We start from the raw sequence: 25,698 nt of genomic DNA, 5'->3' as shown, positions 1-25,698 counted from the left end.
TGGCCTCGGCCGCTCTGGGATGTGCAGCAGGCGCCGCCTCCTGAACTCAGCTAGTTCTCCCGCGCGCTCCTCGGCTCCGGCTGGGAGCTCCCACTCGCGCCCCGGCTCCGCTTCGGCTTCAGCGGGAGGGGAGAGCGAAGGCAGCGAGAGCCCTGATTGGCGAGCCGAGCTTTGGCAAAAGGCGCCAAGCGGTGGCGTCCTAATCTCACAGGCGGCCAAAAAAAAATAAAAATAAAAATAACGACCCGTCGGAGTAACCCAGGAGGAGGAGGAGGAGGAGGAGACCGAGCGAGGGCAGAGCGAGGGCTACGGAACACCCTCGCCCTACCCCGCCCTCTGGACTTTGCTTTTGGCGCCAGGGTCCGGAGGCAGAAGGGGGCGAGAGGTTGGTGGCGTCCCGTGACCCGACCCCGTGCAGTTGGAGCTGCTTTGCTTTTGAAGGTTGGCTCTTTACGGAGAACACTTTTGGGCTTGGGCTCTGTGTGTGTGTGTGTTTGTTGTGCGTGCGTGTGTGGTACGTATAGCTGTGCGCGCGCGTTTGCGCCTGTGTGCCTGCGATGCTTGCCAAATAAAAAATTAAAAAAAGAGGCGTCTTGTTCCTCTGGTGCAGTTTTGGAAGGCGCTCCGCAGTGCATTGTTCGAAGGGATGCTTTCGGTTGCTTTTTTTTTTTTTAAGGCGGGCTTTACCTGGGAGTAAGTCCCCTATTGTATGCGGGGACTGTATGATAAAAATGAGGCTCTTCGGGTGAATTGCTTTGCTGGCACCGTGGGGCGGGGAGGGGGGATGAGGATGGCTGGGATATTCTGGTTTTGTCGAAATTGGTCCGGTGTGGCAGTTAATTAGTACGGGGTGGGGGCGCTCGTTGTTCCCTGGCTCCGATGGAGGAGAAGCAGCTGGGGCAAGGAGAGAGTCCTTCCCCCTTGGGCTTACCTGAGGGAAGGTTTTCCAGGTACGAGCTTCCCAGCACCCGCTTTGAGAAAGGTACATTACTATCCTTGTGCCTTCCAAGTATTTTGTTCCTTCTGCTTCAGTGCTGAGGCGCTAAGGGGAACGGGGGGGGGGGATTTCAGCACCTGGACCAAAAAATGGCACAGGGTGTGTGAAAAGTCTTTTTTTCCTCTCACCCACCCAGTCGCTTTCGCCCTGTATTGAACAGCAAGCTGTCGCTGTGAAAATGTGCACCCCTTAAGGAAACCTGTAATACAGTATTTGCGAAATGTTTCCCACCCAGTGGGTGCTGGTGAACCGATTTTTCTCCCCCTTTCTGCTGGCAACTTCATTCAGATGTGAGACAGTTCCTGGCTTGATAGAGCAACCCTGAATAGGTGGGTAGGAAAGCTGAGGAGCCCCACAAGACCCTGGTTTCCTGGTTTGTGCCAGGCATATAAACCCAGGGAGGTTTATTTATTTGTTTGTTTTTAAAACCCAACTCGATTTGTTAAGCAGTTTTGAACATTTGCCACTTAATTTTAATCTTGAACTCTAATGGTATATAAATCTCAGTTTGGTAAGCTGAGATAATGTTCAGTAACTTTCTAACCATAAAATGATGATGTGGGTTTCAGAAAAAATGAGGTAAGAAAAACAATTAATGCATTTTTTTTCTTTAAAATGATAAAAAAAACTGCAAAGGAAAAGTACAGCCACTTTCTTGGAATAATCCAACTACAATATCATAAGCAGGTGTTAGATTTATAGCAGTGTATGTACTGTATTTATCCTATAGATTGGTGTGTATGCTTGGGTGTGCATCATGATTTTTTTTAAAAAAATATTATTTTAGTTAAATATAATTGTTAATAGCTGGACGTCTGATTCATTGCCTAAAATATTTTACAAAAAAGCAAAAAAAGCAAAACTATAATTTAGTCTGCAAGGCAGTTGAAAACACCTTTTCTTTATTTATTAGATGTCCACGGAGGTTCATAGCAAAATATTCAAGCACTGCCTACTGTTCTATATTTTTAGTAGAAAAATATGATAAATATTTAACTATGCATAAATTTATTGTGAAAGGAATGGCAGATAAGGATTTTTCCTTTATATTTTCTTATGCTTTTGTTTCAAGAAACCGTTTAAGGTAACATATTATATGTCCATGGCTTTAAAGCTCTTTATCCAGCTCTGAACTTCTTATTCACTTTCTGAAAAGTGAACATGTAGCTGGGGCAAATATATATGTACATATATTAGAAGTTTTATCACATAGCTGTTCTTATAATGAAGAAAATATTAATTAAAGTACAAAATGAATGTATCATAAAGTCTTGGTCAGTTGTTTTTTAAATGCCTGTTATATCTACGTTTACTCTTATGGCTCCTTTTTTTCCTTATGGCCATTTATTAAAGAGTTATTTCTGTGGATGAATCTATCATTTTAGAGAAGCAATATGGAAGGCTATTAAGCAAGGTCTCTTAAGATTAATGGAAGATATATATTTTCTGAGAAGTATGTTTAGAACTTTGTATGCTTAGTTTCTAAAATAAAATAATGTGTGGATATTAGAATGAAATAGCAGTGCAATGCATCATTTGAAAGCATAGTATTTGAATTAAAGATGTTGATCTGGATTCCAATAGAATAATGTAGTATGTTCATAAATTGCCAAAAAACTCTTGTGACATCATATCACATCGCATGATACAACACTTCCAAAACTCAGGGGATATTTGAGCATTACCTAAAATAAAACCCAAAATGTTTTTCCTAAAGAAAAAACAAGAGACTTAAACATTCATATGGAAAGTCATATTTTCCTGGGATATATTTGGATGTTGAGTTATCTGAATTAATAATATCATAACAGAGTTATAATATACTCTTGTTAAAATATTAATATCAGAAACATAGCATTCCAAATTACAACACATTTGCAAATCTGTATAAGACAACAGCAGAAATATCACCTAAAGGTGTTAGCTGCTGGTGTTTCTTCAGCACTGTATTACTATGGAAGGATGGTTATGTTAATGTGAATGAACTGTCATTCATTTTTTACTCTGCATGTTTTGATTTTGATGAAAATATATAATTTGTACATTTATTTATTTATTTATTTATTTATTTATTTATTTATTTATTTATTTATATTTATATGCCTCCTCTCTCTCCGAGGACTCGGGGTGACTTACAACATGTTGCTATTGGCCAAATATTTATTCTATAACAGTTGTCATTAAGGCTACATTTTGAAACATATATATTGAATTTATGTCAGTAAAAGAGGGACAACATGAAAATAAATATATGCAGAAGGCTTCTCAAAAATCACAAGATGTTATATTTAGACCACTTTGATATTTTACTATTTTGCTTAGTTCTCAGCAAGGGGTTCCAAAGAATTCACTTAGTACACAAAACAGAATACGGAATCCACATGAACTGAGTCGGGTATCCTAACTCAAAGGCAATCCATGTAGAGCATTCACACTGGTGTAACACTTGTCATACATATTCTTTCATGACAAACATTTCAAAGCACTCCTGTGGAGGAAGATGTCACAGGAAAGGTTTCCTACTTGCAGGATTGTTGATATAGCTTACCAAAAGCTTTATGTCACCCGTGGGAATTCCCCAGGATAAACAGACTGTTAACAGTAAACACTGTGTGCCGGGATTGGCTAGATAATTTTATAAAGTTCATGATTTTTAAATGAATGCAAAGAGGATAATTTGCCAGAATCAAGCTGTTAGGCAGCCAGGGACCAAATTAGGTGTTTGACTTAATCTTTTCAGAAATTCTAAGAGGGCGGGAAGAGAAAAATCTCAGTGACTGTTTCTTTATCTGGTTTATTTAGTTTTCCTTATCTAGTTTGTTTTTTAAAAAAAATTGGGGGGAGCTAGACAGAACATTTTTGCTCAATCCATTTACTTTTTAGAGGAGAAATATATCCGTTCAAATCTGTAGCAATAAAATATTGTAACTTAATGACTAGAAAAATCTTAAATAATTATATGTATTTATTGTAGTCTCAAAGGACTGTCATAAATACAAAGGTTTTGCTGCATAATAGTAGAGACTTTGGTAAGACAGATAATTGGAAATTACAATTTGATAAAACTGTAAAAGGTGTAAATAATCATAGCCTTAAGACTATGCAGTCTGACATGGGAGCAAGCCCACTGATTTTCTTTTGAGAAGACACATATAAATTAGCACAATGTTAATTTCTAGTTAAAATATTCTATTTGTCGTTTGCTTCTTAAAAGCCAAAGAACAAATATTAGGGTAGTAATCTGCATCGGTAGGTGTAAAAATGGAGGCCTCTGTTATATAAAATAAGTTTTGCTATCTTTCTAAACAGCTTTTACTGGGGAATACATTGAATCCATCCTATCCCATCCCATCCCATCCCACCCCTCCTTCTGTCGATCGATTGATCCATTGATTGATCCATTGATTGATTGATTGATCCATCCATCCATCCATCCATCCATCCATCCATCCATTTAAATAGCCATGAAGTTGCCATTTAGTCCACAGTAGAAACTAATGCAGGAATAGTTTGGTATCAAGTTGAAGAAATACAAGTCAACTATAAAGGTGTATTCAATGAATATTTTTTTAAAAACATACAAACATATGCATTTCTTGAGTGGATTGTTATGCTGATTTTTAAAAAAGAAATTGCTTCATGTTTGCACTTAAATTTATGATAAATTGGGGAGGTACAAGAAGTATAAAGCCCAAAACATGGTTTCAACAATGATTTATGAATTAGATTTAAACAAAGCAGTTAATAAAAAATTAAGCAATCAATTGTTTATTCTATAAAGTGGAAGTTTATTTGTCTTTGAGATAAATTTTATTTGATGTAATAAGAATAAAAACATGATCTGTCAAATAGCTGTGTCCAATTCAAGTAGATTTCCATTGGTGAAATCGAGCTTCCTATTACTCTCTTTCCTCCCTCTCACCCATCCGAATCTATTTTATTTGGGGGAATCTTCTCCATCATTCAGGGCAGATATAGATTAGACATATGGAATATTCATCTGGATGAAAAATATCTGTTAGGACAGTGGTTCTCAACCTGGTGGTTGGGACCCCTTTGGGGGTTGAATGACCGTTTCACAGGAGTCACCTGTAAAAGACAAATTTCCCATGGTATTAGGAACTAAAGCTTCTATTCTGGCACCTTGAAACATAGTTTTACAATCCAACCAATCAGGCATTTACAGTGAGGATGTCCCTCTGACTTTCCTGCCAATCAGATTAAAGCTCTGTTGGGAGAATTGGCACTAGACTTATGGTTGGGGCTCACCACAACGTGAGGAACTGTATTAAGGGCATTAGAAAGGTCCCAGCATTAGAAAGGTTAAAAACCATTGTGTTGGGGGAACAACTTCATTGACAAAAGGCCATATTTTAATTGACATGTATATCTTATATTTATCCCTGGACTATAATTTTAATAATTGAATTGAATTGAATTGTTAGCCATGTTGCCATTTTCCATAAAGGTATATCTGGCATTGTCACACAGATGTATTCTAAGAGGTTAACGGGTCTAATTCTGTGCAGAAGCCCAGCACATATAAATTACATTTTGCTATGGAATTAGATCATTGTTGTAAATGAACTTGACTTCACAAGAAACTTCTGTTATAAAGTTTCTATTAAGTATAACTTGCATAGCAATTTAAACAAGAAATTTCTGTATCACACCTTGTTTTATGGGAGCAGCCCCAGTTTGGTCAGTTTTTTCCTTATCAGAACAGAAATGAGCCATGTGTTCCATGAATTAGAATAGAATAGAATTTTTATTGGCCAAGTGTGATTGGACACACAAGGAATTTGTCTTTGGTGCATATGCTCTCAGTGTACATTAAAAAAAGATACATTTGTCAAGAATCATGAGGTACAACACTTAATGATTGTCATAGAGGTCAAATAAGCAATGAAGAAACAATCAATATTATTAAAAATCTTAAGGATACAAGAAACAAGTTACAGTCATAAAGTCATAAGTGGGAGGAAATGGGTGATAGGAATGATAAGAAAAAACAAGTAGTAATAGTAATGCAGACTTAGTAAATAGTTTGACAGTGTTGAGAGAATTACTATTTGTTTAGCAGAGTGATGGCCAATGTAATTCCCATTCTCTCCTTTAATCATCTAAGCATTAGTATTTAGAGTTAATAAGCAAATTGGCACAAGTATTGTGGATTCCATTATGTCTCACTATTTGTTAGGATTCCATATGTAATATAGTCTGGAGATCAGGGCCTCATTTACCTAGAATTCATGGAAGTTATAGATTCTTTCTTCATCAATTTCAATGATTTGGTCATTAAATGACATGATCACTAATAAGTGACACATGACAGCAGGGGAGAGAGAGAGAGAGATCACCAGCTGTTGCTGTCTTGTTGTTCCATACAGTGTGCTATGGCTGATCCATCGCTCCCCCACCCCCATTCTTTTGCCCTTTGCTTAAATAATCACTTCCTAAGCAGCTTTTCGATGCAGCAAAGCACTTCCCTAAAATGTGCTAATTGCAAGATAACAAGCTTAGCTCTGTGACCTTAATTAGTGGATTTCAACTCTTCCATAGTTCATTTTGCTACCTGAAACTGACCAGACCTTAATCAGTTTCACACTAAACACTTTTGTTGTCAAGCACATGAGTTGTAAATGAGTGCAATAGCAGGAAAATGATTTTTTAAATTACCATTTGTTACAGTTGTGCTTATGAATAGTCAATAACGACAGCAGTCACTAACTGAGGAGTGGCTATAATCCATAATACAGTGATCCCCCGTTTATTGCGTCCCCAACCATTGCGAACAGGGTACTTCGCTATTTTTCAACCCGGAAGTCAAAATACCATCTACGCATGCGTGCCCGTTTTTTCTATGGGCACGCATGCGTAGATGGCAACCGGCTTCCTTGGGTCTTCCCCCTCTTGCTGGCGTCAGCGAGGAGTTTCCCCACCGCCCACGCAAACTCCTCGCTGCCGCCCGCCCTTCGCCCGCCCACGCGGTTCATTCTCGCCGCTTTCGAGCTGAGTCCGGAAGAGAATTCGCTCCCGGACTCAGCTTGAAAGCGCCGATAGCCAGCGTGGACAAGCCATTCGCTAGCACTGGCTATCGGCGCTTTTGAGCTGAGTCTGGAAGAGAATTCGCTCCCGGACTCAGCTCGAAAGCGCCGATAGCCAGCGTGGACAAGCCGTTCGCTAGCGCTGGCTATCGGCACTTTTGAGCTGAGTCCTGGAGCGAATTCGCTCCCGGACTCAGCTCGAAAGCGCCGAGAGCCAGCGCGGAGGAGCCGAAGATTGGGGGCGGCGCGGCTATTTTAAAATGTTGCCGCCGGCATGGGGGGCTTGCCAGCACCCCCCGGACCCCAAACCCGGGTTTGGGGGGCTGCTAGGAAGCCCCCCATGCCGGCGGCAAACAGCCGCGCCGCCCCCAATCTTCGGTTCCTCGCTAGCGCTGTGGGAGTAAAAACACCATCTGCACATGCGCTACTTCGCGAAAACCCGCTCGTTGCGGGGGGTCCTGGAACGGAACCCTCGCAATGAGCGGGGGATCACTGTATATCTGAAGGACATTAGGTTTATTTATTAATTAAGAAAATGTATATGGCTACCGAACTTTAGGCAGCTTATAGAAGTAAAAACTCTAAAACAAAACCTAAAGAAATACAAATACAACATTCAACGCCCTGGCAACCACAATTAGACAGTCCACTTGATGAACTCCATACCATCCTGAGGGTCACTAGGCTGGCTGCCAAAACCAGGTGTTCAGGACCTTTTAAGAGTATCAAGGTGCATTATTTATTAGGAAGCTTACCAATCTTTGATGTAGAAGAGGCATAACATAGTTTGATCCATATGGAATCTCTTTGGATACAATGATCAGTAATTAATAAATCCTATGTCCAGGGCTTATATTAGGCTAAGGCCAAGTAAACCTAAGCCTAAGGTGCCAACGCTTATGGGGTACCAATATTGCTTCTTCTTCCAAATCATTCTAAAAATGAAAATCCTTGCATTGGTGAAATGTGGCATTATGTCAATGTGGCATAGGAGTGCCATATTTATTTATTTATTTATTTATTTATTTATTTATTTATTATTTAGATTTGTATGCCGCCCCTTTCCGAAGACTCGGGGCGGCTCACAACAAGATAGAACAAATCATAAATAATCCAAATAACTTTAAAATATTTAAAGATTTAAAAGAACCCCATATACTAACAGACACACACACAAGCATACCATGTATAAAATTGAACATGCCCGGGGGAGGTGTTTCAATTCCCCCATGCCTGACGGCAAAGGTGGGTTTTAAGGAGTTTACGGAAGGCAGGAAGAGTAGGGGCAGTTCTAATCTCTGGGGGGAGTTGGTTCCAGAGAGCCGGTGCCGCCACAGAGAAGGCTCTTCCCCTGGGGCCTGCCAACCGACATTGTTTAGTTGACGGGACCCGGAGAAGGCCCACTCTGTGGGACCTAATCGGTCGCTTGGATTTGTGAGGCAGGAGGCGGTATCAGAGATATTCTGGTCCAGTGCCATGAAGGGCTTTAAAGGTCATAACCAACACTTTGAATTGTGACCGGAAATTGATCGGCAGCCACTGCAGACTGCGGAGTGATGGTGAAACATGGGCATACCTAGGTAAGCCCATGACTGCTCTCGCAGCTGCATTCTGCACAATCTGAAGTTTCTGAACACTTTTCAGAGGTAGCCCCATGTAGAGAGCATTACAGTAGTCGAACCTCGAGGTGATGAGGGCATGAGTGACTGTGAGCAATGAGTCCTGGTCCAGATAGGGCCGCAACTGGTGCACCAGGCGAACCTGGGCAAATGCCCCCCTCGCCACAGCTGAAAGATGGTTCTCTAATGTGAGCTGTGGATCGGGGAGGATGCCCAAGTTGCGGACCCTCTCCGAGGGGGTCAATAATTCCCCCCCCAGGGTAATGGACGGACAGATGGGATTGTCCTTGGGAGGCAAAACCCACAGCCACTCCGTCTTATCCGGGTTAAGTTTGAGTCTGTTGCCACCCATCCAGGCCCCAACAGCCTCCAGGCACCGGCACATCACTTCCACCGCTTCGTTGACTGGACATGGGGTGGAGATGTAAAGCTGGGTATCATCAGCATATTGTCCTTGGATGATCTCACCCAGCGGTTTCATGTAGATATTAAATAGCAGGGGGGAGAGGACCGACCCCTGAGGAACCCCACAAGGGAGAGCCCTCGGAGCCGACCTCTGACCCCCCACTAACACCGACTGCGACCGGCCAGAGAGGTAGGAGGAGAACCACTGGAGAACAGTGCCTCCCACCCCCAACCCCTCCAGCCGGTGCAGAAGGATACCATGGTCGATGGTATCGAAAGCCGCTGAGAGGTCAAGGAGCACCAGGACAGAGGATAAACCCCTGTCCCGGGCCCGCCAGAGATCATCCATCAACATGACCAAAGCAGTTTCCATGCTGTAACCGGGCCTGAAACCCGACTGCTGGGGACCTAGATAATCGGCTTCTTCCAAGGACCGTTGGAGCTGGAGCGCCACCACCTTCTCAACAACCTTCCCCATCAAGGGAAGGTTGGAGACTGGACGATAGTTATTAAGTACGGCTGGGTCCAGGGAAGGCTTCTTGAGGAGGGGGCGCACAAGCGCTTCTTTATAGAGTGTTGGAAAGACTCCCCTCCCCAAGGAAGCGTTGGTAATCTCCTGAGCCCAGCTCCGTGTCACCTCCCTGCTGGCTGAGACCAACCAGGAGCGACACGGATCCAGTAAACAGGTGGCAGAACTCACAGCTCCAATGGCCTTGTCCACTTCATTAGGTGTCACCAGATCAAACTCTTCCCAGACAGGTGAACAAGTACGTGCCCCAGTCACCTCGACTGACTCGTTGTCAGTCGACTCTGTTTTACAATTGGAGTCGAGATCGGCTCGTATCTGAGCGACTTTATCAGCGAAAAACGTGTTAAAATCCTCGGCACTGCTCTGCAAGGGCTCCCCAACTCCCCCCTGGTTAAGAAGGGAGTGGGTCACCCTAAACAGAGCGGCCGGGCGGGATTCCGCTGATGCAATCAAGGCGGCATGGTACGCGCATCTTGCCGCCTTGAGCGCCACTTTGTAAGTCTTAATAAAAGCTCTTACAAGTGTTAGATCAGATTCAGACCTACTCTTCCTCCATCGCTTCTCTAGACGTCTCTTTTGGCGTTTCAACTCCTGGAGCTCCTCGTTGAACCATGGGGCTCTACGAGGTCTAGCGCCACGGAGAGGTTGCAAAGGCACAATCCGGTCAAGAGCCTCTGCCGCAGCCCTGTTCCAGGCCTCCGCAAGAGACTCCGCCGAACTGTGGACGAGTGCCTCTGGAAAAACCCCAAGCGCCGTTTGAAAGCCCTCTGGGTCCATCAGGCGTCTGGGGCAGAACATCTTCATTGGTTCCGCCTTCTTGCGGGGAAGGATTAGAGCCAGGAAGTCAAGCCGTAGTAGAAAATGGTCTGACCATGACAAAGGCAATGCTTCTAAGTCCCTTAGTCTCAGACCATTACTCAATTGCTCAGAAAGAAATACCATGTCAGGTGCGTGCCCTCCCTCGTGAGTCGGACCCTGTACTACTTGAGTCAGGTCCATGGCTGTCATGGTGGCCATGAACTCCTGTGCCAACCCAGAGGTTTCGCCGAGTGACAGCAGATTGAAGTCCCCCAGGACAATGAGTCCGGGGAACTCCACCGACAACCCGGCTACCTCCTTGAGTAGCACAGGCAGGGCTTTTGACACACAGCTGGGAGGCAGGTACGTGATAAATAAGCCCACCTGAACCCCTAAGTCCAACCTCATCAAGAGAGACTCGCAACCCGCAATTTCCGGAGCAATGAGTCTACGTAGGCAAAGGCTCTCCCTGGCTATAATAGCCACTCCTCCCCCCCTTCCCTGGGGTCGAGGTTGATGCCATATCTGAAACCCGGCTGGGCAGATTTCAGAGAGAGGAACACTCTGGGCCCAGCCAGGTTTCAGTAATACATGCCAGGTCGGCCTCCTCATGCAGGATCAAATCCCGGATGAGGAGAGCTTTATTTACCACCGACCTGGCATTAAGCAGCAGCAACCTGAGCCCAGGGCCAGAGTTACACTCATCACCAGTACCCAAGATTGGGCTCACAGAGCCAGAACAAGGGACCGTTATTAAGCAACGGTCCCTCGTTCCCCTGGAACGGCTAACTCTGTGGCCCCCCGCCATATCTGCCTCTCCCCAGCAACACTGGAATATTCCGACCCTCTGCCACCCCAGAGATCGGTGCCCCTTCCTCTCCTGTCTCCCGAGCGTCAGGTGGGCCAAATCTATCATTCATACTACTATCGGTCATCTCATCCATACCATAACCCCACCCACCCCCACCAACCCAATCATGCCAGTCATTCCACTCATACCCACAAGTATATTTATCCCAATCATCCAATTAAATTAATAACAATTTAAAATAGCAGTTAATAACAATTTAAAACATTAAAACATATAAAATTATAAATCTGAATAAGTTAATAAGTTAATAAGATAGTATAAAAATATAAAATCAGATCTTAATCAATATCAATCATCAGTCAATCAACCAATCCAGGTATTGGTTGATGGCATATGGCACTACCTGTAGCTCTTTCCGATAGCTAAATAAAGTCATCATGACACAGTTCATCATGATTAAGTTTACACTAATAGGAAAATAAGCACGCATATACCAGTTGACCTTTGTCTTAAGCCAGTCTATCAATAGTTGTTAAAGTATACATGATTGTCTGTAGGCAACCAAAGAACTTCATTAATAAATTATCTGTAAAATATGAATTTTTTATTTGGCTGTGCCTGTGTTTATTTTTAATTAGAAACCAAGACCACAGAATAAATTGGGTTTGTCCAGAAAAAGGCCAAAGGCTGACTTATTTGTAAAGGTAGTCAAATATTGAAGCTGCTGTCTTGCGACTGTAGCTTATTGATGTCTTTTCAATCAAGAGTGCATGTCTTTTTAATGAATATATTCTGGTTCAATTATATTGCCAGGACCTGATTTAGTTTCGATTGAAATATTGTTATGTAACATGTTGTCCTAGATAATTATCCTTGTCACTTCCTGAAATCTATGGTTGTAAACCTCCATCTTGCTATGCAGACCAGCCAGGGACTTTCCATGCTACCTTGTAATATATAATATCCAGGTTTACTTAGTGCAGCCTTTTGAAACTTCTCAGTATGATGGGATTGCAGTTCCCTGAATTTCTCGGTAATGGGAGAAACAAAAAATGGATCAGATTTCTTGTAATTGTAATGCCAGTTCCCAGTACTGGCAGAGTATAATTTGAGAAGGGCTGTTTTATTAAGATCCAGTTTTTCCTGTAATTAGAGGACACCTGTCTCCAGAAACTGGAAAGGTCAAAATGGAGATGTAATTCATTAGATCTAAATTTTAATACAAATGAACCTGGTTTAACCATCCGACTTATATTTATTGGGTGAGCAAGCTGCATACATCTTCTAAAGCTTCCGTATGGCTTTTGGAGTTAATCTCATTACTCAACTCTGAGAAATGGTGGCAATCAGCAGAAAACCACCCAAGAGACAATCAATGACAATTGTGAGCAAGCCACTGGAAAACAATTGATTCAAAGATAATGACAATAAAAATAACTTAAGATGCTATGAATGTAAGAGTTGTGGTTTATCTTTGTATTAAAGTACTCAAATATTTTTGTATTGACCTGTTTTCTTTTCAGAATGAAACTTTTTCATCTTTTCAAAAGTTTTTCTTTAAAAAATGACTCCCAAAAGTGCCATGGCTACTCTTTGAATGTGACTTTCTGCACAGCTGCTAGTCAGACACAAATTGGCTATTTTGCATTACTTGCATATTAAACTAGTGTGCTGTTAGAACTCACAAATGTTATAAGCATGCCTATAAGAGGACCCGGATTGTGGGGGCAATATGCTGGCTCTGTTAAAAAAGTGCTATTGCTAACATGTTGTAAGACACCCCGAGTCTAAGGAGAAGGGCGGCATAAAAATCAAATAAATAGATAGATAGATAGATAGATAGATAGATAGATAGATAGATAGATAGATAGATAGATAGATACACATTAATAAAACTGTTATTTATTTAGATTGCAGAGTGTATAAAAATTAGAAATAAATTAGCAAATATTTACTTTAAACAAATTATTTTCAGAACTTTACACTAAAGGAAAGAGGTATAGAAAGTGTGTAATAAGAACAATTGGATGGCACAAGATGCAAACTTTCACAGAGTTTGGTCTTGTTTTTATTCTCATTCTTTCCCTTTTCTTTAGATTTACTTCTTAAAGTGATATGGAGTGGAAGTAAGCCAAAGTAAACTTACAGTGGACAAAATGGGAAATTGAGCAAAACAAATTGATAGAGGCATTCATCTATGGCTAAAACTGACTTTTCCCTTAATAAGTTCAACTCATCTCTTTTGGATAGGCCACATCTTGGCAGCTCATGGAATAAAGAGATTTGCTTAAGACACAATGCAGGCATTTTTCCAGGCCATCTGTTGGTGAAAGAGCAGAGACATTCTCAATATTATAAAAAATCATAAATTTCATTGTACTACAATGAGATAGTTAGAACACATAGCCAAACCTCATTCACTGTATTAGAATTTTCTTGGCTAGGGGTTGTTCTTGTTTCTGTACATGGAGTTAATAATTAAGAGGATCCTCCTCCTTCATTAAATCATTAATTCTATTCCTGCGTTACATCTACTAACAGTAGAAGTCCTAATAATATTATTTGGGTTTTAAAAATTGAAAAGGATTGTAAAGTCTGAGTTAGATTAATGTAAGTTAAATTAATTAAAACATAATGATCAGTGATGAGAATCTGAGTAATTTGAATTCAGTGTCAAGAAAAAACAAGGGATAAATATAATAAAAACTGTACAATAATAGCAATAGCACTTTAATCTATACCGCTCCATAGTGCTTTACAGCACTTTCTGGGTGGTTTATAGAATCAGTATACTTCCTCCAACAATCTGGGTCATCATTTTGCTGACATCGGAAGGATGGAAGAATGACTCAACCATCTGCCAGTGAGGCTTGAACTCCAGATTATGGGCAGAGTTCACCTGCAGTGCTGCATTCTAACCACTGTGCCACCACAATAAGGTTCCCTAATCTCATCTTCCTGCCATTATCATGGGTTGCTAGACAAAAAAATGGAACCAAATAGGGAGACCACGTAGACTTACAAGACTGACTTTTATAGATTTAAAAAAATCATTCCACTATATTTTGAAAATTTATAATTCATTTTTACATTCACAGGAATTTTCAAAACAAAGAACAGCAAATGGGAACAAAAGTTTTAGAATATTAACAGCATATTAAAGATAACAATTAAAATCAATATTTTTCTTCATTGGCAAGGAAGATAAAATCCTGAAAAACACATGGGTCTGTTACAAGGGACTGGTACGTTCTGCCATTATAAAGTATAAACTAAGTATGGAAGGCCTAGTAGTAGTTTTCCAATACTCCTTCCAATACTACTACCAATTTCATTTACTAATTAATAACTTCATGTGTTCATTTCAGTGAAGTTCTTGCTGGCGTATAACATCAGCCTTTGCCTGTAAAATATATCTGAACAAACCGTTCTAGTTGTTAGAAGATAGTGCATAGTGGGAATAGCAGAAGTTGACTATCCTTGATCTGGAAAAAAAAGTTAATCCTAAAAGGTTTATTAAAAAAAATAGTTTAGGAGAAAGGTGCTCTGGCAGTTTCTGCTGCAGATTATGATTGCTTCTGAAAGTTATGTGAAAAAGAATGTTTAATGTACAGTACATAGAGACATACACATAGTTCAGTTAACTCTGGTGATGAAGAAAGATGCTTGTTGAATATTCTGGAAGGAGTATTATTTTATTTAATACGAATCTGTAAAATAGTTGGCTATAAGTAAATTGTGTTGATCTTCTTCACTTGACAGTTAAATCCCCGATTTAATGAAAAAGCAATCCATTGTTGAGCAATTTTTAGAAGAGATAATATATTTGATTGTCTAATTAAATTTGATTCAAATGATTTTTTCCCATTCTATTTCCTCCTAATTTCTCCATTTTTGGTAATAGTTAACTTTTCGTTTTTCTCATACTTCAGTGAATATGTCATTTTTTAAATTTACACTGTGTAGGTGTTTGGGTGCATATTTCAATAAACACATTCATTTTTATTTGCAGTTTTTACAAATAGACAGAAAACTGAATCGGAAATGACCAAAATACATATCTGTTTACTTGTCTTCAAATACAAATTAATTTTATCATCAAACCTCTGCAGTGATGTTTTAGAAAAACTGAGTGCTGGAAGATTAAAAAAATATATTTACCAACTCTTGTATAATATGTGTTTATAATACGAAGAATCTACAAAGAGGGGCGGCATACAAATCTAATAAATGAATGAATGAATATATGAATGAATGAATGAATGAATAATTAATTAAATAATTAAATAAATGCCATTCATCAGCTGTGAACCATGCCGTTAACTTGCTATCCTGGTTTCTCCTCACTTATTGGTCCAAATTAAGACAGGCAAACTCTGCCACCAAACTCTTTGGGATTCTATTGATGAGAAACCCAGTGATCCTTATATTGATGCATGCCAATAAAATATACCACTATTAATTTCTCTTCAAGTATTTTGGTTTCTTATTTAAGTGGGAATTTGTCCCACAACAAGTAGGGATACTAAAGTTCTAGCTGCTGACCAGCCCAGAAAATGTTCTCAGTGATTAGAGAAAATGGATGGCTAAGGAGATTCACTTTGTTTCTTCCATATACATAGATGAACTGCCAATGCAATATAGAACAAGACATCTGCAGAAGAGGACAGGGTTGAGTGCAAATGATACAGAGGACTGTATAAAGAAGACAAGTATGAGTTGTAATCATCAGATGGACTTCAGGCAACTGCAATGGAGAATTTAAAAAAAGAATAAGATTGAAAATAAGGAGTTGTGGTAACACAACGAAAAGCTATATGAGTGGCAAGATCACATATGTGCCAACAAATATGTGAAGGATGCTAAAATCAATCTGATACTGCAAGTATAGTTACCTTGCTTGGATTGCTGATGGTGAATTTTACCATCAATTGGTAAAATTGGTAAATATTATTATTATTTGAAATACACTTAAAGACAAAACTAAGTATAACATTAATAACAAAACCGCAATTCAAACTGCCAACTCAGTTAAGCAAAGCAATCATTCAGTGAAGCCATGATCGTGCTTACAATCTTACTTCAACTTTCCTTCATTTTACATAGCTGCAAAGGTGGTCAATGGGAGGATTGTTACTTTTTCATCACAGTCATAAATGCGAAGGGTCACTAAACAAGGCCATTGCTAAATGAGGACCATCTGTAAATTGTTTAACTTTCTGACATTGTCAGAAAGCACTAAAAACTGTCAGAAGACGCCATTTGCTTGTTTTACAGTGGCCAATATATTTTCACTTACAAGGCTTATGTAACCTCATATGGTTATTTTAATTAGGCACTTAAGTTCATCAATACTATTCCTATCCTTTTTCCAATATTCACTTCCATAGAGTGTCATAGGGAATACCATGACTTATATGATAATGATCTTTGTTGTATAGGACATTTTACAGCATTTTCATGGCTGCTCTGCCAAATGTTAGCTTGTGGTGTATTTTTTAAAATGTTTGTTCCTTTACTATTGATGCTTGATCCTAAAAGGTGTAAGCTCATCCGTAACTTTAATATCTCAATCCCCATTCTACAAATTGTAGTTCTACTTGTTATTAGTTTGGCCTACTTTATATTTAATTTTAGCACCACTTTTCCACTTTGTTTCTTAACCTTCATAACTAGAGTTTACAAATCATTTCCATTTTCAGCAGTGTCCTTAACATTATTGTGAGTTATTCATGTTTCTTCATCCAGTTTTCAAAGCATGCAGGGAAAGCATACAGCCTTGACATCATGGAGGCATTTTGCTTCATCATGTTGTATCCATCCTACAGTGTTCTAACCTGTATATAAGTTTCTCACGAAGACAATGAGATATTTTTTGGAATTCTAATTTTTCTGAGCGTGTTCCACAGCTTGATATATTCACACAAACCAAGGCCTTTCTATAATTAATAGAGTGACTCCTGTTCATGCTCTTTGGCTTTCTCAATTATCCAGCATGCTTCAGTGATAATTCCTCAACCTTTCAAGTTAGCTTGAACATTTAGAAACTGAATGTGAGGCTGTACTCTGCATTGGATGGTTCTAAGCATTATTTTGATAGCATGTGAAATTAGATAAATTAGTACAGACTAAATATAAATATGTTTTGGTTTAAAACCAGAGTAACGTATCTTTACCTTTACCTCCCCCCTGTTGTTGTAAAAGAAGTTAGCTGAAACAAATGAAGAAAAAACTACCCAGAAGAGTGTCATCTCTACCTGCTTGAGGAAAGCCATCCATACTAAACAAATCAAAATTTCAGGGGAAGGCTGTTCAGTAGAACAGAGACCATGATTAGGAAACATCTCCTGCCCCACCTCCTTACACACGCACACCCCAACTCTGACATCTTAGAATGCTTTTGGGCAAGACAGGCGAAGTTAACAAAGCTCCTGTGCTTAAATGTAATTTTCCATTTGCTTGTAGGAGGTAAAACGAAGATTAGAACAGCAGGGTGTTCAAAAGTGACTTAACTGCAGACATTCTTGGCAGTCACCTCACTTTCCAAGCTGAAGCTAATCATTATTCTGGGTTCACAAAATGTGGGAAAGTAGAGCCAGACCTAAACAAATACCAAACCATGATTCAGATTGTAGTTTTGATACAGGTTCCTTAACCACTGTCTGAAGTCACTTGCTCATTCCCTGGCATCCTGAACATGTTTCTTGTTAAGAAAACCAAAGCAACCAATTTTTTACTCAGCCGTGGAGCACTCAGCAACCTTCTGTAAGAAGGTTTCCATGTGGTGTTCTCAATAAAAAGAACACTTTTTGTTAAATCATCATATTTTGTTTGCTGAATGATGCTGTCAGTGAAAAAAAAATCTATTGAGTATGAAACCTGAGTAAATATTCCAGCCTTGGGATTCTCAAGCAAAGAAATATCATGGAACTTGTACAAATTTTATGAGTAATCTTAATGAGCAAACTGTTATCTTAAATTCAATAATATTTAATGCTGTGTTCATATAATACATCTATTGGGGTATAACGTTTGCTATTTCAAGTTGGAATAGCTACAAGATATAATGTATGCACCAGTAGTTCCAGAGTAACTGCCAGAAATATTAATACCTTCTACTGATACATTATGAAAGCTGTTAATATAACTGGAAAGGATTTTGACTACATCGCTCTAACATCTGTATAATTCATTAAACTATGGAATATCTCTAGTCAGTTAGGGAAACAAAAAATTTGCATGCTTATATTACACCAAGGAAACAAAATAACCATCCTTTGAATGGCTGGAAACATAGAGATGAATATTAAAAATATATACAGATCTTTATAAGAACTTGTTAAAGGGAAAATAGCTGGACTATATATGAAATAGCAGCACTACGGCAATATATTTTTAAAAATGCTTCTGGGTTTTGGGTCCCACTCATACTTGGTGTGCCAAAAATATTACAAGAAATAGAGGTTGTGCTGAATACTACTGATTTGCCTCACAACATCCATTCAATGAATGTTTCACCTTTATTTTGTATAACTCAAAATTACACACCTCAAACAAGGTTGTTATTCTTTTAAAAAAATCAAAACAATCTAAATAATTCATGCAGGGAGCCTGCTAGACTTCAAGGAAGCATATTTGGACCTGACGTTTGGTGGTGAGAACATAAATGTCTATGACATTCTTTGAGTGGGAAATCCATTCAGCTGATAGAAACGTTTCTATTGACTTCTGAATGTGTACTCCAAATTCACCCATTGTCTGAAAAGAAAAAAGTCCTAGATTCCTCAAATATTTCCCCTTGATGAAAAGTGAATAGCAGGTTTTTCTTTTAGGGATATGCAAAACGTCATGTTACTGAAGAAAACAAGATATTCTACATACAATTTTGAATTATATCTGAAAACTTCTTGTTTTTAAACAAGATTTAAACACTTAAATCTCGTATTCAGAGAGTTGGAGTGGCATAAACATTAAGGTGCTGGACTAGAAGAGGGAATCCCAGGACTTGCCTCTCCCTTATGCATAGCTGGGTAGTTTTGGACCAGTCACTTCCTCTCAGTCCCAAATAGCATCAGGCTCTGTGACTAATTGATTGAAAAACAAACCCCTTGTCATATCATACACTGATAACTTCATTATGTGAACTACAGTGAGTGCAGGACAAAAGAAGTAAAGGCAAGCAATCTGGACAAATGCTAGGAACAATAAGAACTTATCAAGATAACTAGATGATAGCAAGCAAGAGAGAGAGAGAGAGAGAGAGAGAGAGGATACATTATAGCTAGATACTATAACAAGTAATACCCATTTAATTCAATGTATACATGAACCCCCTCTCCTTGTAGATGAAATCTTGGCACTGTAACTTACTGCATGGAAATGTACTGTATGTACCTATTTTGTTCTGATTCTTATGTAAATATCCTTCAGAAACAATAAATTATGCTTTTAAAAAAAAAATAATTCTATAGAATTTGAAGAGAATGGGTTATTTTTTTCTGGAGACAATTATTTTTCCGTGAACATACTTGTCAACACATTCCTGGATTCCAGTTTAATGTAGCCTAGACATGAGGGCAGTGCTACAGGCAAATCATTTTACACTTCTGTTAACATGTGACAAAAGGCCACTATTCCCACTGAGCAACATAGCAACACAGAATCAGTAATCCTATGTCTGATTCCTTTTTCATTCAGTTTTGTTTTAGTATGGTAATATATTGTTTTATTATTGGAATTGTAAACTATGAATGATAATTAGACATATACACATTATTGTCCAAATTGTTCCAAATTAGTAAAATTCCCAGTAGTAACTCTTCTGTTCTCTCCCTGACTGGAAAAATAATAGCATTTTCCCAAATAATTCCCTGGGGGGGGAATTATTGACCCCCTCAGAGAGGGTCCGCAACTTGGGCGTCCTCCTCGATCCACAGCTCACATTAGAACAACATCTTTCAGCTGTGGCGAGGGGGGCGTTTGCCCAGGTTCGCCTGGTGCACCAGTTGCGGCCCTATCTGGACCGGGACTCATTGCTCACAGTCACTCATGCCCTCATCACCTCGAGGTTCGACTACTGTAATGCTCTCTACATGGGGCTACCTTTGAAAAGTGTTCGGAAACTTCAGATCGTGCAAAATGCAGCTGCGAGAGCAGTCATGGGCCTACCTAGGTATGCCCATGTTTCACCATCACTCCGCAGTCTGCATTGGTTGCCGATCAATTTCCGGTCACAATTCAAAGTGTTGGTTATGACCTTTAAAGCCCTTCATGGCATCGGACCAGAATATCTCCGAGACCGCCTCCTGCCGCACGAATCCCAGCGACCGATTAGGTCCCACAGAGTGGGCCTTCTCCGGGTCCCGTCAACTAAACAATGTCGGTTGGCGGGCCCCAGGGGAAGAGCCTTCTCTGTGGCGGCACCGACTCTCTGGAACCAACTCCCCCCGGAGATTAGAACTGCCCCTACTCTTCCTGCCTTCCGTAAACTCCTTAAAACCCACCTTTGCCGTCAGGCATGGGGGAACTGAAACATCTCCCCCTGGGCACGTTTAATTTATGCATGGTATGTCTCTGTGTGTGACTGTTAGCATATGGGTTTTTTTAAATATTTAAATATTTTAAATTTGTCTGATTGCTTATGATTTGTTTTTTACATGTTGTGAGCCGCCCTGAGTCTTCGGAGAGGGGCGGCATACAAATCTAAGTAATAAATAAATAAATAAATAAATAAAAATGGAGAGAAAAATAATTAGGTATACAGATAGTCATTATTTAGCAACTGCCTCATTTGGTAACCATTTGCAGTTATGAATCTGTAGAGATTCTCAGTTATCATGGTTGTCCCAAAGGTGCTTTTCCTGGAGGCAACTAGACTTTCTTTTTTCTTTTGAAGACGTTTCGCTTCTCATCCAAGAAGCTTCATCAGCTCTGACAGGATAGTGGGGAATGGAAGGATTTATATTCCTTGCAGACAGCTGGTAATCTGCCTCCTTTTAGAGGGTCATTGAAGCACTTGGAGGTTTATCTGTGTCCTCAGGGTCACCTGAGTAGTGCTCCTGATTCCTGTAATCTGAAATTTTTCCTCTGGAAATCCATTCCTATTCCCACACCTTTCAAAGGGTGTTCATCCCAAATCATATAGCAAAAAGTCTGTAGAGATGCTCACTCATCTATTCGCAGTTATGGCGGTGAAAAATAATGTTGTGATCAATGCTCACATTTATGAACCTCATAGAAAAAGTCATAAAGCAAAGGAAAGCTGAAATAAGATCACAAATACAATTGCTGTTTCACTTAGTGGCTGCTTCACTTAACTGAAATGCTAATTATGATTGTGATCTAAATGAAATTTACTGGTATGTATTTCTGAGAAGAGGTATTCATACGGATTTGAGATTCATTTTGATTATCTCATCCTCATCAGGAATAAGAGGACAAAAATATGTAGGGTAAATGTGGTTAACACAGTGAAAAAAACCTACATTTATGGTAACTAACATTGTGATAACATACTGTTCTCATTTTGAATTTGTATATGATTTTTAATAACTTTTATTGTTCTTCATTACAATATGTGAGTGTTATTGTTCCTACTTTTTAGAAAGTTTGTTTATATTGCCTTGTGATTTCCTAGTTTGCATTAATAAACGTTTAGGGGGTCTTTTCTGAAAGAGATTTGGGGCCCTAGCACCAAAAGTCTGTTCTGATAATTCTACTATTCAACTATACTGTAAGATCTATTTTCTAGCTCTCTCATCACAGACATTTTTTCTCTTTCAATTAGATGGTTCTGTGTAAGATCTAAGATGTTTTTCTTTATTCTCACAAATGACAGCAGTTCTTTGAGGATGAGCCCCCTTATCATGAGCAATGCACATAACATTAAATGAAAATCTTTGCTATTTAATTTTTGTAGATTCAGCTGTTGTTAAAGGCAAGGTCGATTAAATTTGTTTCATGCTGCAATACTTGATCCACGTATGTCTCATTTAATTTCTGTTTAGAAGACATAATAATAGTCTTTAAGGTTGCAGGACTTTATACAGGTTTTAGGGAGTCAATTCCGCTGAGCTCAGTGTGACGCACATGAGAATAAACATAGATAGTGCATCATGTCCTTTTTGCTGCCCTATTCTGCTATTTTTGATTCAATTCAATACTGTAGTTCTGCTTATAATTGAAAAACCTGTCTTTTATATTGTGTCTGAAGCTCAAAACATGCATTATCATTCATAAATAGTCTGCAATAGGCTTTGGTCTTCCTGGTTACCATATTTTAGCTGCAGAAATTCAGAACCAGTATCAAAAATCCTATCAAAGTATTGAAGAATCATTTTATGGCTATGCCTTCCAGATTTTTAGAGTTCAGGCATGATAGACCTACATTCTTTACATCTTTTTTTTTTTTTTGGTAAAGGAAATAATGGGTGTCCTGATCCTAGTTCAAATTGTTACTATCTGTCAGAATAGCTGTCTTCTGTGAAGAAAATGAATCGTCCTCCAATTGCTTCATTTCTCAAAAAATCCTACTGTATATCAAGCGTCAATCTTGGCAAGAGGAGTATCTGTAGTAGAGCAGCTCAGGAAAGGTTCCACAGAAGATGACCCTTATTTTAACTGCAACTTCATTTATTTTGTGTATGAGAAAGTCAGCATACACTTGAAGTAATTTTTTTTTCTGTTTAGGACACAAAATGTTTCTCTCTCCCTTCTCCTGCTCTTTCTCTCTTTTCCTCCCTCCCCCTCTCTCTCTGTGGTGTGTGTCTCTGTGTTTAGAAGCTTAATGTAACATACCGTTTTGATTTATATTCCCTACTTACTTGGATATAACATCCATCATGGGACAGTCACACTACATACAATGCCATCCATGAAGCCAGTCCAGGCTTTATATTTTTCCCAGGGTGCTGTAGAATCCAGAAATAGCAGTGAAGTGTTATTTAGAAGATAACCTATTCCACAGTAGAATAAAACCCAATCAGTTCAGCTGTTGTTTGCTCATTCTGTTTCAAGTTACTTTGATGACCCCATTTATCTCTTTAATGCGTAAACAGATTAAAAGCTAAATAAGTTAAGAGGTGCTTTTCGTGACAATACTTGATTGTGTAGAGTGAATGTGAATTCTGAATTATAATGGAACATTAAGACAGAAAAAATAAGCTTTTCTATTAAAATTGTGATCATAAATGCAGTTTATCTTGAATAAATTGAAGTCTAGGTAGTTTCTTCTTTTAATAAGAGGTGTAATTTGCTTGTGCAATAATTATGTTTTCAGCAAAAGAGGAATGAATAATTAGAAAATATTTAAAAGCAAAGTTTTCTTTGAGTTGGATTAATTCTTGCTTACTTTCATGGGTACATCCTTTTTTTTTTTTTTGCAGGGGGCATTATTTAGAAATAATTTGTCACTGCCTTCTGTCTAGTTGACGGGACTTGGAGAAGGCCGACTCTGTGGGACCTAACTGGTCACTGAGACTCATGTGGTCCTGCAAGTAATCTGGCCCAATGCCATATAGGGCTTTATAGGTCATTACCAACACTTTGAATTATGTCTGGAAACCAATCGGCAGCCAATGCAGTCCGCTGAGTGTTGGAGAAAAATGGGCATACTTAGGGAGGCCCATGATTGCTTGTGCAGCTGCATTCTGCACAGTTTGTAGTTTCCAAGCTAAGTATGGAAGGCCTAGTAGTAGTTTTCCAATACTCCTTCCAATACTACTACCAATTTCATTTACTAATTAATAACTTCATGTGTTCATTTCAGTGAAGTTCTTGCTGGCGTATAACATCAGCCTTTGCCTATAAACTATATCTGAAAAAACTGTTCTAGTTGTTAGAAGATAGTGCAAACACCCCCGCACACCTGCCACAGACGATGGTCCAAAGTCAGCTGTGGATCGAGGTGGACGGCCAAGTTGTAGGCCCTCTCTGAGGGGGGTCAAAAGTCCCCCCCCTCCGAGTAATGGACAGACGGAAGTGTCCCTGGGAGGCAGAACCCACAGCCACTCCATCTTGTCAGAGTTGAGTCTCAGCCTCTTAACACCCATCCAGACAGCCTCCAAACATGGGCACATTATATTTTTTTGGGGGGGGGGTCTGTGTCAATACAAGTGAATCTAAAGGTTTGGAGATTCGGTTTTTTGGTAATACAGATTCCTTTGTTTCATTAGTTGCTTATACTTTTCCAGGAACATGGATTAGGGGAATTTATCAAGTCACTATTGTGGCTTTTTCATTGAACGAATGCTTAATGTGATGTTTGAATCTGACCATATTGAAACCCTTTTTAAAAACCCTTACTTCTTTGACAATAAATCATAAAAAATAATAAACAGTTTATTCAAAGTTTATACCATGGATTATGTCTATAACAGACTGCATTTCTGCAGCAATTTACATCATTTGGTTGTTTTATGTTACTACATGAATAATACAAATAAAGTAATAACATCATCATCACCTATGTAATTCTGTTTCACAGACCCATGCAATTGGTCCATTCAGTCAAGATGATATATCTTGTCTTAGAAAATTGTCTTGAGATTGTCTCTCTACACAATAGGATGACAAAATAAAGCATGCATTACACAATGGTTCTTGATAAGAAAATTTCCCTTGTTTTACATTTTGATCGCTTTCCAAGCCAGCTCAATTAAATGTTCAAATCAATGGAAGTGATACAATTATATATGAATCTTATTCAGTATAATTTCAGGGAGTTTTCAATTTCTATCAATCTTATCAGTGGGATTGAGATGCATCTAGTAAAGCTTTATATTAGGCCAGTGTGCAGTTCTTCCTGGTTTAGAGTTATAGGAGAAGGAATGGGTACAGTGGGAAAAGCATTCCTTAATGAAAGAGTAGTGTGAAGAATAATTCCCAATCAATGTAATGATATGTCATGTAGATTGGTTGCACTTGGGAGGGATGTACTTCCGGTAAGGAAATGACGAACTCACATCCTGTGGATAGCAGAAACATTGCAGCTGAAAACAGCAACTGCATCTTGGATCTAGATTGCTGAAATCCTTTGGGACAGAGATCTTTATGTCAACCATATGTTTGTTTTTGTGAGTAAATGGAAGAAGCTGAGTTTATGCTCTTGGCCACAATTGTGAGCTGCAGAATTCCACCAAACATATAGCCCTCAATGTAGCCTTTTTGGGACTAGGTGCTTGACTGAACCTCACATTTCAATCTCTTTGGATTTTACCTTCTTTAAAAAAAACCTTGCTTTTTTTAAAGGTGAGATTTGGAATGAGAAGATATATATTTTTAAGAGATGACATATTGTTAATATCAATTATATTTTCTGTGAATGAAGTGGGAAATTTTATACATGCATACATACATACATACATACATACATACATACATACATACATACATACAAGATTGTATTAGTTTTATTTTTTTAATATAACCTTTACTAAAATTATTGTGAAAACAGATTTGTTGCACTTTGGAAATTTAGTTTTTTAATTGCGAGC

General features: G+C 39.1%; 1 protein-coding gene across 1 annotated transcript in view; it reads left to right on the top strand.

Moving 5' to 3' along the window:
* The first annotated feature begins 358 nt into the window (after positions 1-358).
* Positions 359-25,698, top strand: part of HS3ST5 (heparan sulfate-glucosamine 3-sulfotransferase 5) — a 209,464-nt gene continuing 184,124 nt past the window's right edge. Inside the window, exon 1 of the mRNA XM_070739501.1 lies at positions 359-441. The gene's annotated coding sequence lies outside the window, so the exon portion shown is untranslated. The remainder of the gene's footprint in view (positions 442-25,698) is intronic.

This window comes from Erythrolamprus reginae, chromosome 1 (genome assembly GCF_031021105.1).
Source record: "Erythrolamprus reginae isolate rEryReg1 chromosome 1, rEryReg1.hap1, whole genome shotgun sequence".
Classification (NCBI taxonomy): Eukaryota; Metazoa; Chordata; class Lepidosauria; order Squamata; family Dipsadidae; genus Erythrolamprus; species Erythrolamprus reginae.
Note: the sequence above shows the minus strand (reverse complement) of the source record. Positions and strands in the feature narration are given on the sequence as shown.